Source organism: Mastigoproctus giganteus, chromosome 2 (assembly GCF_048544385.1).
Source record: "Mastigoproctus giganteus isolate SK-2022 chromosome 2, ASM4854438v1, whole genome shotgun sequence".
NCBI lineage: Eukaryota > Metazoa > Arthropoda > Arachnida > Uropygi > Thelyphonidae > Mastigoproctus > Mastigoproctus giganteus.
The window spans coordinates 86,823,961-86,836,581 of record NC_143576.1 but is presented as its reverse complement, the minus strand read 5'-3'; the positions used below and the strand labels follow the sequence as shown (position 1 = coordinate 86,836,581).

Below are 12,621 nucleotides of genomic sequence, written 5' to 3'. Positions count from 1 at the left end.
TACACATGCAATAATATGTAATTAAAATGTATTAAAATAAATTTGTATGCATATGAAATGAAAAAAAAAATTCTTCATGAACAAAAAAAATCTGTTTTACACATAACAAGATTTTATTCATTTTCACTTTCTGATAATAAAAGGCGCATATGTTTGCGTACGACTGGAATATCACTGCCATCACTAGAAATGTTGTGGACATCGTCTTCTTCCTCTATTAATGAAATTCTTTCTGTGATCTCTTGAGCAAAATCAGCACGAGTCTCCTCTGGTGCTGATGTTTCACCGGTTTTACGAACGAATTCAGTTATTAATCGTTGTGTTCGTGTTTTGGTTACGCCGTTATATAATTCTCTGTAAGAGGCTGTCAACAACTTCAGTTCACGTTGAAACTTCCCAGCGCGTTCCTCATTAGGGTCATTTTTGACAAAATGATTACCTAATTTTCTGGCCAGTTCCAGACCTTCTTTTATTAAATCTGCATTTAGAACAGGATCATTTTCTTCATTATCACTACGTTCTGTGGGATAAGGAGTCCCAAGGACAACCTCTAATATTTCATCTTCGCTTAGGGCTTTGTTGGTTAACAATTCATCAATATCTTCAAACGATAGATCATCGAATCCTTCTCCACCAATTTTGTGTGCCATTGTAATGATGTTGGGAAATTCGGTCGTATTAGGGATGATGGGATCTTTGCTTTTTACACATTGTGGCCAAACCGCTTTCCAACACGCATTTAAAGTTGCTGGTTTTAATTCAGTTAACGCTAATCCAACTTGATTGATACAATCCATAATTGAGAATTTCTTCCACACATCAATGATTGTTAGTGTTTCATCATTCAGTTTGTCCAAAACATGTTGGAATGTTCGTTTTACGTAGTATGTTTTAATTGTCGCAATTATACCTTGGTCTAGCGGTTGTATCAAAGATGTAGTATTAGGTGGCAGAAATAAAATTTGTACGTTTGGGTGGTCCAAGACAGGATGGCCGGGTGCATTGTCAAGAATCAGAAGAACTTTAAATTCGAGACCTTTCAAATTCATATAAAGTCTGACTTCTGGGACGAAACATTTGTTGAACCATTCTGTAAAAATAGTAGTGGTTACCCAGGGCCTTCTTGTTTGCCATCCAGTGAACAGGCAGTTTATTGATATCTACACCTTTCATTGAACGTGGGTTTAGGGCTCGATTTACCAGCAGTGGTTTCAACATACGATCTTCTGAAGCGTTGGAGGAAAATAATAAGGTCACGCGATCCTTAGCTACCTTAAAACCACCAGCAGTTTTCTGCGATTTGGCTACATACGTTCTGTTGCATTCGTTTCCAGAAGAAACCAGTTTCATCTGCATTCCACACTTGATCAGGAGTGTATCCTCCATCTTCAATAATTTTTGCAAGTTCCTGCGGGAATACTTTAGCAGCCGATTCATCTGCAGATGCAGTTTCGCCTTTAATTTTTATATTATGAAGAGCATTCCTTTTAAGAAACCCTGTCATCCAACCTGTACTCGCAGAAAATTCATACTTTCTGTTTAACTGAGATGAAATGCTTGGCTCCTTTTCTTTAATCTGTCTGTAAATTCTTAGTGCTGTTTGCTTGATGGCATTTCCATCTACTGGTACTCTTTTTTGTGACTGATCTTCTATCCATATTACCAGAGCCTTTTCCATTTTTTCCTTGACAATATCTCTTGTATATGATGATGAATTAACACTTACTTTTGTTCCAGAACATACCGACTTCCTAATTGCAGCTTCATTTTTCTTAATAGTTCTTACGGTAGCTTCATGTACACCAAAATGCTTTCCTACAGACGTAGCCACTTGTCCAGTTGCAAGACGATCTATAATTTGAATTTTAAGTTTCAAAGAAATCGTTTTCCTTTTCATTTTGGTAATAGGCGAATTATTCGACATTATATAAGGGCTACCGAAAAATATCTCAGTTATAATTAATAAAAAAAGTATGAAAAATTTGTAAACTTACAATTTATTGACTATCGGCAAAATTAATAAATTTATATGTGCACAAATTTCACTAAAGATTCTTTCACTTTGAAATAGAGCTTATGTCTTCCGAAGGTACAATGCACGAATACCGTAAATGTGCACCAAATTCAATAAAAACGTTGATGATTCATAGATACCTAGACGTACACATTGGTAAGCAAAAGCACGCGTTTCAAAACGCACACACTAGCTGTTATCCAATCTATTGGTGCGTGTAATATAGAAATGATACTAATATGCCACAAATAAAAAAAAAATTCTTACAATTTAGGCAAAAAAAATTCATAGAAATCGTGTTAAATCAAAATGACTCGTGTAAAAAGAGAATGAAATATTTATTTTGAATTCGTGTTAAATCAAATTCGTGTAAAAAAAGTTCGTGCAAAAACAGAATTAGGTGTACAGTACTTTGCATTTGTAAATGGTAAACTTCAATTGTCCTTTTTCATCCCATATACCTAACTTTTCTAGACCCTGTTGCAGTAGCAATTGTCATTACTATCTTCCAACCTTTGTGTCATTTGCAAACTTGGACATTAAGCCTGATATGCCTTCATCAATATCATTAATAAACATAAAAAAAAATGGGCCCAGCACTGAACACTGGGGGACTCCACTAAATAATAATATTATTCCAAGAAGAGCAGTGTCCATTAATAACCACCTTGCTGCAGCAATTTGCCTTTAATGCCACACTGTTCCAATTTGTACAGCAGTCTTTTATGTGCAACAGTATCAAAGATTTTCCTGAAATCCAAGTATACGATATCAAAATAACTTTTTGCATCCAGTTTCTTTGTGACTGCATCATGGTATCCAGTCAGTTAGGTCAGACAAGATTTCCCCTTCACAAAACCATATTGTGTCTGAAGTATAATAACTGTTCTGCTGTCTAGGTGGTCCTGCATTACTTCTTTAACCAATGACTCCATTATTTTTCCTGGAACAGAAATTAAGTTAACAGGTCTGTAATTGCTTGTATCACCCTCTGATCCTCCTTTGTGGATTGGGGATATATTCACACAGAGGGGCAACAAGGTTAGTGAATGGAACAAAGGGTTGCTCTTACGAAGAAAGGTTTAAGTTTTGCAAATTACAGTGTCTGGAGATTAGGCACCGGTGAGGTGATCTGATAGAGGTGTATAAAGCTTTGAATGGTTTGAGCATGCTCAATGCTGATGGGATTCAGTCTCTTGCTCAGAATAATCACCTGAGAGGGCATAAATTCTAATTGAGGAAAGACAGATGTAGGATAGATATGTGGAAATTTGGCTTTAGCCAGCAGGTAGTTGGTTGGTGGAACAGACTTCCATCCCTTATTGTGGAAGTTGATAGCCTTAAAAAATTTAAGGCTCAGCTGGATAGGTATTTCGAATGAACAGAGGGGTGAAGTGGAAGTTTTTTTTTTTTTTTTTTTTTTTCTGGCTGATGCTGCATAAGCTCATATGCCTTCCATCATATGCCTCTACTAATGCTACTGCTAATCTCCAGTCTGCTGGAATTTCTCCTGAATTCAAAGTTCTCTTATAATTATGGCTAACAGTTTGTTTGCAGACATGCTGCCAGGGCAGGCCATGTAGTTTTGTCATTGATATATAGGAATTTTGCTAGCAGGGAAAAGGAGGTGTTGTCCCTCTGTATCGTGGCGGTCAGGCCATGCCTTGAGTACTGCGTACAGGTCTGGAGGCCTCATTTTAGGAAGGATGTAGATTTACTTGAGCATGTACAGAAAAGATTTCCCCTTCACAAAACCATATTGTGTCTGAAGTATAATAACTGTTCTGCTATCTAGGTGGTCCTGCATTACTTCTTTAACCAGTGACTCCATTATTTTTCTTGGAACAGAAATTAAGCTAACGGGTCTGTAATTGCTTGTATCACCCTTTGATCCCCCTTTGTGGATTGGAGATACATTCACACATCTCCAGTCTGCTGGAACTTCTCCTGAATTCAAAGTTCTCTTATAATTATGGCTAACAGTTTGCTTGCAGACAGGCTGCCAGGGCAGGCCATGTGGTTTTGTCAATGATATATATAGGAATTTTGCTAGCAGGGAAAAGGAGGTGATTGTCCCTCTGTATCGTGGCAATGGTCAGGCCATGCCTTGAGTACTGCGTACAGGTTTGGAGGCCTCATTTTAGGAAGGATGTAGATTTACTTGAGCATGTACAGAGAAGGGCAACAAGATTGATGAGGGGAATGAAGGGATCCTCTTACCAAGAGAGGCTTAAATTCTGCAAATTCCAGTGGTTGGAGACTAGGCAACTGCGAGGTGATCTGATTGAAGTGTATAAGGCCTTGAATGGGTTGAGCATGCTCAATTCTGATGGGATTCTTCCACTTGTTCAGATTACGAACCTAAGGAGGCATAAATTCAAATTAAAGAAAGACAGATGTAGAATAGATGTGTGGAAATTTACCTTTAGCCAGCGGGTGGTTAATTGCTGGAACAAACTTCCATCTGTCATTGTGGAAGTTGATAGGCCAAATGAATTTAAGGAGGAACTGGACTAACATGTAGTGGGATTTGTTTTGAAAAAAAAATTTTTTTTTTTTTTTTTTTTTTGGTTGATGCTGCATAAGCTTATACACTTGCTTATACACTTGCTTGCATCACATGCCACTACTACTACTTACTCCTTAGCTGCCTCCCCTAATATAACTGGATCGATTCCATCCACCTTAGCTGTCTTTTTTATGTTTAACTTCAACAGTTTCTCCTCCACTTTCCTCTCAGTTATTACAAAATCATTTAGCTCCCTGTTAAGAGTTGTATAAATTTCTGGCATCTGCTTTCCTAAATAATTCCTTGCGTGTGAATGAAAGCACTTATTCAGTTTGTCAGCCATCTGAGCATGATCATTGGCAGTTGAACCATCGATATTAAGTGTTGTACATGGAAGACTACTGTACAGATTGGAGCAGTATGGCATTAAGGGTGAGTTGCTATAATGGGTGGTTGAGTGGGAGAAGACAGAGTGGTAATCAATGGACCAAGCAATGTTATTGGTGGAGTCCCCCAGTGTTCGGAGGTGGGCCCATTGTTGTTTTCGGTATTTATCTATGATATTGATGAATGTATATCAGGATTAATGTCTAAGTTTGCAGATGATACGAAAGTTTTCTGGATTGTTAATGACAGTAATGATAGTACGCTACTGCAGCAAGATCTGGAAAAGTTGAGCAGACAGGCTCAGAGATGGCAACCGAAGTTTAACCTTGACAAATATAAAGTACTGCACACGGGTAGCAGTAACCCCAGAGTAATGTATCAACTGGGTGGTACTACAATCGGGTAGTGGAGTGGAGGATGAAAAGGACCTGGGGATATTTGTGCAGTCAGATATGAAGTTTTCTGAGCAGTGCAGACAGCGCCAGAGCAGATCATAGGTTCTTGTCAATGATATTGAGGAATTTTGCTAGTAGGCTAAAGGAGGTGATTATCCTTTGTATAAGGCAGTGATCAGGCCACACCTTGAGTACTGTGTACAGGTTTGGAGACCTTATTTTAGGAAGGATGTAGAGTTGCTAGAATGAAAGGCTTAGTTCTGCAAATTGCAGCTTCTGGAGACTAGGCACGTGCAGCAATGTGATCTGATTGACAAGTTCATTGCTGATGGGATTCTTCCTCTTGCTCAAATTACGAAGGTGACATAAATTCAAATTGAGGAAAGATAGTTATAGAATAGATGTGCGGAAGTTGGATGTGGTGGTGATGTTCGCATTAGGGATTACTTACTGAGTATTGATTACTCCGCTTTCCTTGGGAAGGTCTGAGAGAAAGGCCGTTTGTAGACTCTAGCAGGGTCCTCTCTTAACGGGGAGGTGAGTCACGAGAAATTCGCCTGTTGAGGAATTATTGGCATGTGGTACCGCTACTGCCATCTGGTGGCATCGGTAGATGCTACGTTCCTTCAGCAGAGTTGGGAAGGCTCATGGCCGGCAATCGAAGCACGATATGCAAAGTGACATGCGTAATGTGTCATAACTCAATTCAGACTACTACTCCATCACCGCATCCATTATTTTAACCCCAGGGGCTCACATCTGGTGAGTATGGGCATGGCACACCCAGGGTCCTGAGCTGGATATCATCATTCTCTTTCTTGGTGATTCCCTTTTCTCTCTCTCTCTCTCTCTCTCTCTCTCTCTCTCTCTCTCTCTCTCTCTCTCTCTCTCAGGGTGGCTCAGGAATTTTTTTTTTTTTTTTTTTGGCTGGTGCAGCATAAGCCTAAGGCTTCCTTGCACCATATAGCTAATAATAATAATTTGCCTTTAGCGAGCGGGTAGTTGATTTCTGGAACAAATTCCAGTCTATGTGGGGTTGATAGCTTAAATAAATTCAAGGAAGGACTAGATAAATTTTTGGAATGAATGAATGGATGGGTGAAATGGGAAGGGTTCTTTTTTTTTTGGCTGTTGCTGTATAAGCTTTCTTTCTTTCATCATATGCTAATGCTAAGCAGACCAATATGATTCATTACCTTCCTTCTAGTGTTCACATAAGTAAAGAAGTCTTTGCTGTTTTTCTTTGCATTCTTTTCTAAAGAATTTTCATAATCGGCATTAGCTTGCCTAACTTCTTTTGTGACTTGATTACAGACTAGTTTATATCTATCTAGGGCTTGCATAAAACCGAGAAATTTCAAAACCGAGTTTAACCGAAGTTTACTCTTAAAACCGATTTTCTCAGACTTAGGGAAAATAATTAAAAGCTTATAACACAGGTATTTATTTAACTTGGGTAGATTGTACAAATCGTAATCAAATCTTTTAAACAAAATCTATCACCTCTTATAGTTAAAAAAATTAAAATGCTCCAAAAAAGTAACCAGCTTGAGATTATACAAAATTAGTTTTTATTCAAAGGATTTGAATACAATTTGTATCTTCTTGTATAGTAAACAAAAAAATAATAAACCCTATAATAATAATAAATAAATAAAAATAATGTGGAAAAAAAACAGCTTGGGGAAATTACTTTACTATTTATTACTCAGCTTTTTTCTGAAAAACGATCCTTTAAAAATCACAGTATATTAAGCATTTTTCGTGATAGACTTGACCTTTTTTTTGTGTTAAAGAGACCAGTGATCGAAAACACTCTCTCAGATTGGACACTTGTTGGTTTAATGGTCAGCAGTGCTCTATAAACTTTCTCTAGCTTTTCACTTCTACTGCTAGTTGCCTCCAAAATTTTAAATTCTTTGCTGATTTCCAATTCACTCAGATATTTTGAAGGCTCTTCAGTTAATCTCTTTATTACACTACCATACTCTCACATGAGTGTATCTCCAACATCGGAACTAGACGAGTCTTTGTTTTCTTCTAAAAGAACAGTTTGTTTATTTTCAGTTTCTTCATTCAACGCTAAGACTCCTTCGGAATGTTTTGCAAATAATCTTTGATAAATCTCTTCGGCACCCTTTTTCAAAACTTGCTTACTTGGAAAATCAAAAGTTCTTGAACCTGAATCTTCTTTCCTAAACTTTTTGGGGTTGTTTAGATAGCTCAGCAAAGCCACAGTTTGGCAATTTCGTCTTGCATTGTAACGCTGCAAAAGGCTTTGGTGAAACTTTAAAGCAAATGGGTTTTCTGCTGTATCAAGCTTAGCAAGCAGAAATTCTATCGAAGACTCTGCTTTAAGTAAGTCTGTATCTTCTGAGGTTATAGCCTTCAGAATCATTTCAACTGGTCGCAAAGTTTCACATAGCAATTTAAGTGTTTTCCAGTCATCGTCAGACACAGCTTCAGTTGACAGTACTGCACATGGAGCATTTGGAATGCAATTTTTCAATTTCAAAAATCTCTCAATCATATAGAATGTGCTATCCCATCTAGTCTTGCAATCTAATATAAGTTTATATTCTTTCCCATTAAATTTTGCTTTAACAAAATTTTGTAATATGTCATTTTTGGTAGGCGATTTTCGAAAAAGCTTGCAAATTTTTCTGACTTTGTTAATAGTTTGTGCAATATTGGCCATTGGATTGAAGAAATAAATGAGCTCATCGGTAAAGTCGGTTTGATAAAACATGCCTTTCTGTCTTTCTTCAACATCACTACTTTCTTATTTTCATTTTCTTCATTGTCTTTGGGAGACTCAGAGACTGTGGCACCATAATTGATTGCTTTTTCATAAAGTACATCTATAACTGACAGATGTATACAATGGGCTATACATCATTGCTGCTCCATCGGTGGTGCAGGCAACAATATCCTCATCCAAGTTCAAACAAAATTTCTTCAAGTGCCCATTCACAATTTGCTCAGTTCTGCTATCAAGTGAACCATTAATCTCAATAAGACCTAACGACCAATGATTGTCTTTTGAATGCACATTTATATTCATATACCTTTTATTTTGTATAGACGTATATTCGTCTAGAGTCAATGAATACCATGCACCCAAAACCAATGAATTTTTGAAATGCTGAATGAGTTCTTCTTTCTTAGTTTTATAATAATTCAGAACCACATTTTTAACTCCATTCACTGAGGCTGGTGGTAATTTATTATTTATTTCTCTGAAGGTGAAGGTTTGATTGTATAAACTCAGTCTTGGCAATTGAATTAAAAGAAAATCCATCTAAAGCAGCTAATTTTAAAATCTCTTCTTCCATAGATTTTTTAACGATAAGGTTTTCTGTTCTTACCATTTTTACGGGAGGTTCACTGTTATCTTGTTTAATGTCAATCTGATGCATTTTCTTTAAATGCAACATCAAAGATGATGTAGATCCTCCAGATGACTTTATTATCTTTTGACGTTTCGAACATTGTGCTTCATCTTTGCTTTTTTGAGCAAAATAATTCCATACATTTGATTTCATCTTAGACATTAAGAGTAATAAATATAAATATTTGAATCCGGTTTTAGAAACTCGGTTTTGGTTTTAACAACTCAATATGAAAACTGGATTTAACCGGTTTATAAAACCGGTTTGCAAGCCGTATATCTACCACAAGCTTCTGTCATCTGATAATTTATATGCATCCCATGCATTTTTATTCTTTGCCAGGAGTCTCATCAGTTCATGTGACATCCATTTAGGTCTAAGTTTTGAATACTTTCCATTTAGAATTTCTTGATGCCATCATCATCAGTTGGTTCTGTTTCTATTATAGAATTTAAAAACTATCTGAGACCACTGTAATCACTTATATACAGGAACTCCCTGACTTATGTAATACTCAACTTACAGAAATTCGACTTTATGTAAGTTTTTGCCTGTCAGTGCAAACTTAAAAAATTTGTGAAAACGTATTTTGTGTCCTGTAGGAATAAATTGAGGTATCGTGAAAATATCGTAAATGAACCCAATAACACATTGTTTGTGCGTGTGTTTTTTTTTTTTGTTTTTTTTTTTGTAATTTGTTCCAAGTCCTTGGAAGTTTAAACATTTCGCTATATTACTAGGCTAGTTATCTCTCGAAAAGTCATATTTATAATGGAAATTGCACTACCCTTTTATCGTTATCTTATGTTCCCGTTATAAGAATCAGTTATAAACGCCTTTGTGATATTTTTCTAAAGCACGTTTCTGGAGGTCATGACCATAAAACAATAAAGACAATTTGCATTTTCCAGTTTATTGGGCTTGAAAAGTCATATTTATAATGGAAATTGCACTACCCTTTTATCGTTATCTTATGTTCCCGTTATAAGAATCAGTTTTAAACGCCTTTGTGATATTTTTCTAAAGCACGTTTCTGGAGGTCATGACCATAAAACAATAAAGACAATTTGCATTTTCCGGTTTATTGGGCTTTTCTGTTAGTGCATCTAACTATAAACAGGTAGTAAACTCGATCTTATTGCATATGTAATAACACTGATAACTGAAATTGTGTGGGTTTTTGCACTGTTATGGTGAAATGTGTTCCCTTCACTGAAACCTTCAATCATATAAAAAACAAATTTTCAGAAACTTCTCTTCATTCCTATTTATGTATTACAATGATGAAGGGAAAGAATACAATGGAAAGTGCAAATGTTGGCAGTTCTAGTAAACGAAACAAAATTGATTTAGAAACGAAGACGAAAATGATCAAGAAGTACGAAGCAGGGCAAAGTTTGTCATATATTGCAAGGGAATTAGGTCTCGCTGCTTCAACAGTGAATACTATTTTAAAGGACAGTGCGCGTATAAAAGAACATGTCAAAGAATCGATGCACTTAACATCAACAGTGATCACAAAACAGCGTTCAGGTGCTATATCGAAGATGGAAAAGCTGTTAATAATATGGATGGGGTGCCTCCGTAGCTAGGTGGGCAGGAGCACCAGTGGATCACGGGGGTTCGAACCCGTGATCCACCAAATACGGTGGATGCGGAAAGGTCAGGGAATGACCACCGAATATCCCCTGGCCTTAGTTGCTAATGCTCCTAAAAACCAAAAAAAAATATATATATATATATATATATAGATAGAAAATCAGATTCAGGAGCAAGTGCCCCTGAGTCTAATGACCGTTCAAGCTAAAGCAACAAGTATTTATAAAGATATTAAGGATAAGTACGGCGAATCTCAACCCAAGTTCGTGGGAAGCAATGGGTGGTTTAATAGGTTCAAGCATCGCGCTGATTTCCACAACATTAAAGTAAGTGGTGAAGTCGCCAGTGCCGATTCTGCAGCTGCAGAGAAGTTTTTTCACGTGTTGGAAAAAATTATTTATGAATGCGGCTATTCAATGCAGCAAATTTTTAATGTTGACGAGACTGCTCTGTATTGGAAAAAAAATACCGGATCGAACATACATTGCCAAAGAGCAATGACAATGCCAGGTTTCAAGGCTTCAAAAGATAGGGCCACGCTCTTGCTTGGGGCTAATGCAGCGGGAGATTATAGATTAATACCACTGCCTGTGTGCCGTTCTGGAAATCCTCGCATTTAAGGGCATCAATAAAGCCACACTACCCATGCATTTCCGATCAAACCAGAGAGCATGGATAACAGTATTTCTTTTTGAGGATTGCTTTAAATGCTGCTTCATTTCCAAGGTTGAAAAATATCGTAAAGACAACTACGATGTTCTTTTCGAGATTTTGCTTCTATTAGATAATGCTCCTGGACATCCTACGCATCTAGATGATTTCAATTCGAAAGTGAGAGTCATATTTCTACCACCAAACACGACATCACTCATCCAACCTATGGATTAGGGTGTTATTTCGAATTTAAATGCATACTATTTATGCACAAGATTTGCTCAGGCATTGTCTGCAGTAGACAGTGAGAAAAATTTTACATTAAGAGACTTTTGAAAATCTTACGATATTTACCAAGCCATCTTCACCATTAATAAGGCCCGGGCAGAAATTACTAAAAAGTTGTTTAAATGGCACATGGAAGAAAATATGCCCATGGCATGTAAAAGGCTTCGAAGGATTTGAAAAAGATGAATCATATGAAGAGGTTACAGATAGAATTGTAAAGTTTGCAGAGCTACTTCAGTTGGATGTTGATGCCAGGGAGTTAATAGAGGAAGAAGAGAATTAATTTTCTAACGAAGAACTTATTGACTTGCAGGCAGCAATAGTGAAAGAAGAAAATGCTGATGAAGCTCAAGATGAACCAAATGAGGAACTGAGATGCTTCATCACCAGAGAGATGGCAATGGCATTTCGTGAAATTGCATCGGCAATGGCGAGGTTTGAGAAAATGGATCCTGACAGCGAACGATTCTTAAAAGTTAACAGACAGGTGAATAATATGCTTGCATGATACAAATAAATCGACGATGAAAAGAAAAATTCCACTGTCCAGTCATCCGTTAATGTTTTTTCTTAAGGTTGAGCGGCCGATCCCTTCTAAATCTCCCCAGCCCTCAACCTTTGCAGCTGCGTACTTATCGGTGAAGACGTCATTTCCAGCGACGATGCTCGAGAGGTGTCTTTTTTGTAATTTTATAATTTTGAAATTTTTTTAAATTGCATGCTTTTGTAATTTTTCCTGCGCATGAGAAAAAAATTTGAATAAATACAATAAATAATTCTATTTACATGTTCGTCAACCATTTCTGTTTTTCAATCAATTCAAGCGAGCAGAGTTGCGAGTGCTGCACAAGCATGGGGGAAATTCCGACTTACATAGCATTCCACGGAATGCAACCCTTACGTAAGTTGGGGAGTTCCTGTAAAAGCAAAACCCCTTGCCTTTACCCTTGATGGTAGTTACATCCTTATGTAAAGCCTAATCAATACACTGTGATCACTGCTACCTGTTGATTCTTAATGCTTGAATCATTGCTGCTAACACTACTCTGTTTTGAAAAAAATCACTGATGTTTCTCAGAAAAAGTTGTTTCTGAATCATTTTCTAATGTTAATGTCGAAAATGACATCCGTTAGTTTTTATCACATAAGGTTTCTTCAAAAATCTTGAAAAAAAAATTTTTTACATATTTTTATTAATTTTGGCAAAATTCGTTCACTGAAATTATAACAAAATGCTACTTTTACTAGACTTCTATATTTAAATACATGTCAAAAAGTCTATTAAAAAGGGCAGTGTGGTAAAGAGTCCACTAAACATTCACCTCTCATTTTAAAAACTGATATAAGATGGTCAAATTTTCTTTTCTTTGATTTTCTTTCAGC

At 36.7% G+C, this 12,621-nt stretch overlaps 1 protein-coding gene and 1 non-coding gene across 4 annotated transcripts in view; both read left to right on the top strand.

Annotated features, from left to right (window-relative positions):
* The window catches only part of LOC150089391 (ARL14 effector protein), an 88,889-nt gene that overhangs the window by 35,020 nt on the left and 41,248 nt on the right, over positions 1-12,621 (top strand). The window lies entirely within an intron of this gene.
* Positions 5,726-6,032, top strand: LOC150089392 (Nuclear RNase P). Its single transcript, XR_016546715.1, has one exon.